The sequence below is a fragment of the Hibiscus syriacus genome, unplaced genomic scaffold (assembly GCF_006381635.1).
Source record: "Hibiscus syriacus cultivar Baekdansim isolate YM2019G1 unplaced genomic scaffold, ASM638163v2 tig00111973_pilon, whole genome shotgun sequence".
NCBI classification, from domain to species: Eukaryota; Viridiplantae; Streptophyta; class Magnoliopsida; order Malvales; family Malvaceae; genus Hibiscus; species Hibiscus syriacus.
In genome coordinates, this window is record NW_024063225.1 from 468,677 (window position 1) to 476,509 (window position 7,833).

Sequence of the window (7,833 nt, forward strand, 5' to 3'; positions counted from 1 at the left end):
CATCTGTCATTTAATTCTCTTTTTTTACAAAGATTCTCTTATCTTGGTACGTAATGGAAAGTGACCTCATCAAATTCTTTAAGTAGATCCAGAATGAGCTTTCTGTATTCCAGTAGTTTGACATCTTTTGCTTCTCACTCTCCTCGGAGCTGATATATCACTAAGGTATAATCACCATATACCTTCAAAGTCTTTATGTTCTGTCCAATAGCAGTTCCAATTCCCAAAACACAAGCTTCATATTCTGCCATGTTGTTAATGTAATCAAAGTTTAATCTGTTAGTGAACGGATAATGATTTCCTTTGGGTGAGACCAAAATAGCCCCAATATCGTGCCCCAACGCATTTGATGCACCATCGAAATGCATTTTCCAAGAGTTACTTGCTTCTTATAAAGATATGGCCATCAAGTCTTCATCTGGGAAATCGAAGTCTAACGGTTCATAGTTTTTAGACATTCTGCTTACTAGAAAGTCAGATATGTCATTTCCCTTTATAGCCTTTTGGCTCATGTATTCAATGTCAAATTCAGATAATAGCATTTTCCATCTGGCTAACCTTCAAGAGAGAGAGCAGACACGCCCATCATGAATTTAAGCGGATCTAACTTGGAAATTAACCAAGTGGTATGGTATATCATATATTGTCTGAGTCTTCGTGTGGCCTAGACTAAAGCGCAACAAACTTTTTCAATGGGTGGATATCTGGCTTTGCGGTCGGTGAACTTCTTACTCAGGTAGTAAATGGCTATTTCTTTCCTCCAGATTCATCATGTTATCCCAGGACGTATCCCATCGAATTCTTAAATTTGGAGAGATAAAGTAACAAAGGGTTGCCTTGAATGGGAGACATTAGAACAGGAGTGCGAGACAAATACTCTTTTATTTTCTCAAAAGAGATATGGAAATCCTCATCCCATGTTCCAGAATTATTATTTCGAAGAAAATAAAAAATTTGATCATATTTGTTTGTCAACTGGGATATAACTCGAGCAATGTAATTTAATCTACCCAGAAAACCTCGAACTTATTTTTGTATTCGTGGGGAGGTAGATTCTAGATATCTTTGACTTTATCCAAATTAACCTCAATGCCTCTTCTGCTAACAATGAAGCCCAACAGTTTCCCAGATGTTACTCCTAAGGTGTACTTGTTTGGATTTAACTTTAATCGGAATTTTCCCAGCCTTTGGAAAAGTGTCCTCATATTCTCGATGCGTTCATCTTCAGTTTGTTCATTGACAATCATGTCATCAACATAAACTTCGATTTCTTTATGCATCATGTCATGAAACAAGGTCACTGTGGCTCTTTGGTATGTTTCCCCTGCATTCTTTAATCTGAAAGTTATTACCTTGTAACAAAATGTACCCCACATCGTGACAAATATGGTTTTCTCTATTTCCTCTGGATGCATCTTAATATGGTTGTATTATCCACCAAAGTGTCTATGTGCGGCAAATGGAAGTTATCTTTAGGACTTGCTTTATTAAGGTCTCGGTAGTCGACACACATGAACACATTTCCATCCTTCTTTGACATGGGCACTATGTTAGCCACCTACTTCGGATATTTGACCACCTGGAGAAAACCAGCATCGAACTGCTTATTGACTTCTTCTTTTATTTTAAGGAGCCTTTATGGTCTCATCCTCTTTAGTTTCTGTTGTACAGGTTTTCATTCTTGCTTGATTGGAAGTTTTTGAACCACCATATCTGTATCCAACCCACACATATCTTGGTACGACCATGCAAACACATATTTGTACTCCCAAAGTAAGTCTAACAAGTTTTGACTTACTTTAGACGAAATCTTTATGCAAATTTTAACCTATTTCCTTTCTTATTCAGTACCCAAATTCAAAATTTCAATTTTCTCCTCATGGGGAAATATTTGTTTGTCTTCCTTGTCCATCATTCTCAATAGCTCAAAAGGTAATTTGTACTCTTCTTCGTGGTCACATTCATCAATTTCCCCAAGACACTTGAACTGCTCAAAATCCGCCTCCGAGTTAGAATTGTTATTGTCCACATCATGAAGATCCAAAGACCTAAAGGGTAAGGAGAAAAATATGTATATACGAGAGAGAGAAATATCCCACATAGAATGAAGAAAGGAAATAAAATTATATACGAAAGAAAACAAAAGAAAAAGAAATGTTTGTCAGAAAGGAAAATTGCATCTTTTATTAAAATATAAATAAAACAATCCATTGACCCTTACAAAAGATCACCTATTGCCCTGGGTATAGGTAAATATGGAAAGTTTGAGTATTACTCTGAAAGGGATTTGAAAACCGCAGGTAATTCTTCAGTCGCCCAGTTGTTAAGCACAAACCTTGGCGGTAATGGACAAATTCCAGATCTATCCATGTATTCATTGTCATCTGTTGATATAACATTGATGCTCAAGTCTTTTAGAGCTTCTCTTATGTTAGGTATGTCATTTATTTTTTCTTCCTTAAAAGCATAACTACCAAACCTGAATGTACTGTGAATAGGAGGAAAAGGCATTGGCTCCCCTTGAATTTCTTCCCTAGTCAATCTTGCCATTCTTCTTTATTGGCATTTCTAGTTTTCCTTCCTTCTTTGTTAATGACTAGGTTGAAATCCGAGCCCAAACTAATCTAGCTTGGTAACATGAAAAATTGGGCTAATTCTTCCTTGTAGAGATTTCCCAAACCCTTTTCCTATCTTTGCACTTCTCCCCAAAGTCTGTTTAATTTCCATCTTGGTGCATTATGAAAACTGGGTTTGGAAATCTTACCCCCTTCAGCCACAAATGTTGTATTAACAAACTCTATAGAGTGGAACTAACACTCTAAAGCCTCCTTTTTAACATCTATGTAAGGGCATCAGTGGTCACACTCACCACTGTATCCTCTTCAGCATTAATGATTATGAGAGTTCGTCGATAACAAACTTGACTTTCTAGTGTAGTGTTGATGTTACTATTCCATTTTGATGGATCCACGACCTTCCTAAAATGTAGTTGTAAGAAGACATAATGTCCATCACAGGAACTCTATGTTATAAGTGGCTAGTCCAATGGTCAATGGTACCTCAATCTTTCCGAGTACTTCTCTCTTTATCCTATCAAATGCTCGAACCAAGCTATGTCATGCTCTCATGTGAGAGGTATCCATTGGTAGCCTTTCAAAGTAACCAAGGGCATTACATTAAGGGCTGAGCCATTGTTAATTAGCATGCTTGTCAAAGCATGCCCTTTGTAATGAGTGGTGATGTGTAATGCTTTTGCCTGACCCCTTCCTTTGGATGAAATCTCATCGTTAGAAAATGAGATGAGGTTATCAACTTGAATGTAGTTAACCAGTCGATCTATTTTATTGACTGGTATGTCTTTTGGCACAAATATCTTATTCAAGACCTTTAGAAGTGCTTCTCTATGTTCCTCCAAACTTAGCAGTGCCAACATTGAAATACGTGTTGATAGGCTATGTAATTGTTACACAATATTGTACTCTCTGTGTTTTAGCAATTTTAAGAACTCTACAACCTCTTCTTCTTTTATTGGCTCATTTACTGCGGGTACATCTTCTTTGAATGGTTCGAGTGGTCTATGGGGTAAGTTAGACTGTTGGGAGTGGTATTTCCCAATAATATTTCCCACTTCACTGACTTATTCCTTCAAAGAACTCACTTGGCATTCATACTTCCAAGGTACTTGTTTGTTGTCTTTATAGGAAAAATGTCTTGGTGCCGTTATTACCACATTTTCCTTAGGAGTGATTATGAAAGGATGAGTCGCACCGAATCTTTTATCAGATGAATCTCCAGTAGCGCAAATAACAACTTCTGAAGTATCCTTATATTCCTCATAAAATTCCAGCTCTTTCATGTCCATCATTAGCTGGATCAAAGCTTTAAATTCAGAACATTCTTACACATTATGTCCTTTTTCATTGTGATAACAACAATGGTTATCACCTTCGTATTTCGTTGTGCTATAATGTGGTGCAAGAAATCCTGCCTTTACCATCTATCTCCATACCCAGGCAGAGGAGACTTTATTTCGGAAACACTCATCTTGACCTTCTTGCCTCTCTCCTCGATGATTACATTAACCCCACTTTCTTAGTGGTTAGGTAGATGGTTTTATGCAACTTTAGGTGTCTCTAAGTTGTTGAAATGAATCCAGATCATGTTGTGCATCCTTTGAATGATCATCTTAAAGGTGAGGAGGTTTTCAATGGCATGCCACGAGACACCACCATGATACTCACAATATGTGTTTTCGTTATACCATTTGGGGTATGAAGGCTTTAGTGGTTCTACTTGGTATGGTGACACCACATGTGTGTCAAAAAGCTAATGGTACAGTTCCTTGTATGTCATGGGAATTGGTTTGAAATACTCATTTTCCCTTATTGGTTCCTTTGCATCTTGTCTAGAAGTACCTGATAGTACAGCTGCAGTTGGTTTTGACTTGGAGATCATAACACTTTTGTTGGCACTAAAGGTGTTGATGTTATTGATCTCTCATTCTTTCTTCTTCATAGGATGTCTCTTTCTTGATTCACCTCCATATATCTTTCATTCTTTAATGGTCATCTTGATCATCTCTCCAGCCATAATCAGATCAAAGAAATTCCCAGATGTAATTACAACCAAATGTCCGAAGAAAAGAGCCTTCAAAGTATGTATGAATAGCTTTCTTGTTTCTTTTTCATCCAAATGAGGATGAACATGCACAACTAAATCCCTCCGTCACTGTGCATACTGTCTGAAGCTTTCATTATGTTTTTTCTCCATACTTTGCAACATGACACGATCTGGCCTCATGTTGTTTACATGCTTTTATTGTTCTAAGAAAGACTTGGTGAGATCTTTCCATGTTCTGATGTATGAACGATTAGCTGATTATACCACCGAATGGTGAACCTGACAGACTCTCTTTAAAGCAGTGAATTAAGAGCTGATCATTTCCCACATATCTTGTCATCTTTCAATAGAACATGTTAATGTGAGCTGAAGGGAAATTGTTCCCATCATATTTCTCTAAACCTGGTACCTTGAACTTAGGAGGAAGAATTAGATCTGGGCTAAGCTTAGTTCTAGAGCATCAACTTTGTAATAATTATCCTCTCTATTAACTGACTTCATTTAATCTTCTACTACTTAATGTTTTCCTCCATATTCTTTTCTTTATCCTCTTCATCAAAATTCGAGATACGATAGTCATCTGAATTGTTTTGAGGGTTAGTTACAGAAGCTTATGCTTTTGTAACCGATGAAGCTTTTCCTTTTGCATCAGATGAGTCTCCTTGAAGTCCTGGTAAGATTTTAGGTGAGATAATCAGCTGTGTGGTAGGTGGTACAGTCACCCTTTCAGATGCCCCTGCCCCAGGAGCATTCATTTGATTTAGGCCATATAGCCTTTTAACAATATGATGAACTAAGGACTCTTGGTTCCTAATGATGGAATCCAAGGTATTTTGTTGACTTTAACTTATTTTTTCTTCAAGTTCCTTCTGTGACCTTAGCATGTTTTCTTCAAGTTGAGCGATCTTAGCTTCCATCTTCTTTTTCTTTGAACGTGTATTGTGAGGATGATGTTTGTCCAATGCTTGAGGTAGTAAGTCCAGTGGTTGTTCCTTTTTTATGAGACATTTTCTGTTAGTTAATGTGAATGGAAAGAAATGAAAAGAAAAAGAAAAAATGCAAAATATGCAAGAATGCATGATGCATGAATTTTGAGGCACTGATCTAAAACATGTATGTTATTATATATAATCTTTATTGGGGACAAAAATGTTATTTATAAGAGATCAAAACAACTCAAAGGTACATTCTGACTAAGTTCTCTAGACCCCAAACAACTTCTAATAGGTTGACAAGTCTTCTTGCTTCATCTGTTACTGGCTGAATACCTTGTCAAACCACCCCGGCTTCTATCGCCAAACTGTGCAAGTGACATGCCACTTTCTGTACCTTCTCTAAGAAGTATCGAATAACTACATCTCTAGCCTTCACCCTTTGCTGATCCAGTTCACAATGGAAACACCATTGCATTCCTCCATCAAAAGGAACTATTTGAAGCTCATTTGCTTGTTTCTTGAATTTATCCACAATGGCCTCCAACTCAGCTATGGTTTTGCCATCCTGTTCTTGCTGTCTTTGAAGAGACCTTAGTCTTCAACCATTTGTTATGGTGTTGGCTTTCTAACAAACATCTTTGGGAAGTCTTTATCTATTTTTTCAGTGTCTCTCTTTCATCTTGTCCATTGAAATTCCTTTACAAGTTGTTGGCTTCAAATTTCCAGTATTTGGAAGATCTTTTTAAACTGAAATTATTTTGAACTTGCTCTTGATAACCTTTTCTTAAATATTCCAACTCAAAGCATACTTTCTTTTGTTCAGTTTCTAGCCTGTCTGCTCGATCCTTTTGAGTATCGACATCTAATTTCCATTGGATTTTTTTGGCTTCGAGTTCCCTTAGTCTTTGTTTTATCTCTTCCTTTTCAGCTTCAAATTCCTTCTTTGCTATCTATAATTCAGAAGGAACATTTTTAAGATGATATTCCATGGTATAAGTATCCTTGTGATCTGATATGGGAACATTGTCATTCTTCCTTAGCTTACTTCATTCTATATAATATGGAGTAAGTGTGTCTTTGGTAGCTACAACATCTGTGTGAAATATTTTTTCATGACTCAGCTACATCTTTGACCTTCTTCTTGTAGTTGTCCTCATGGTATGCAAACGCTGATCCATATATCTCATGCGTAACTAGGACAAACTGTCGTACCCCATACCGCCAAAGTGCCAAAGTGGAGAATAGCCAACCACTCCCATAACCCAAGTAACATTATGACTCATGACTCTCCATATCGATAAAGGAGGTCACCATGAGTCATCCAAGGGGCTATCCATACAATTTCCTTATCTTGAAGGTGCATGAATACATTTAACCATTTTTCCTTCAAAATGCCTTCTCGCCACCTTTGTGTAAGAAATTCCTCCAAATGAGAGTAAGTGGTGTTGAAACAATGGTAAAAAATCCCATATGTCTTCCAGAAATAACTATGGATCCAAACCTGAAGAAGCTGTATGCACCCTATAAATCGTCCTCCACCCTTCATTCTGAAATGGTTTACTGAACGAAAAGTTTCGATTAAGATTCCTAGCGTAGGGTTCACTCGTTTAGGTAGTTGTTCGAACAGCTCCACCACAGGTGCCTTGATGTATCCCAAAGTTTTTGGGAAGATAACCAAGCCATATATACCCAGCGGAAAAAGGTTAATCACCTTCCATTCATTAGTATGGTTCTTCATTAATTTCTTAATGTGATTCCAAACAATTCCTTCTCCCTTGCCTTTGTGATGAATGCGATCAGTTACTTATTTTTCATCTACCCTGCAATCTTTGCCAACCCATTCTTGAAAGACTGACTTTTGATATATTTGGTGTAGACTCGATCCATTCTGATTCATTCACAATATAAGAGAGTATGTATTCCTCGATTGTGGGTACCATGTCTTCTTGGTTAAATGTAAAACATCTGTAACCCGGATTCCAAAATTGCACTAAGACTCAAATCAAAGATTAATCAATCTTGACATAGAGCAGATGTACAATATCACCATACTGCTGGCAGAATCTTTATTTCCTGTCATTTTTCTAGCTATCCTAAATGCTCCGCAACTCCTGAATATCGTTATGCTTAAGGCTAACAGAAGCATAGCCAACTAGATCTGACATATAATTACTTTGCAAACTATCCCCCTTTTCCTTCTGAGTCTTCTCTGACCATAGTCAAACCTCTTCATTTTTCACCTCTTGCATTATAACCCATATTGTCCATTAATGCAAAT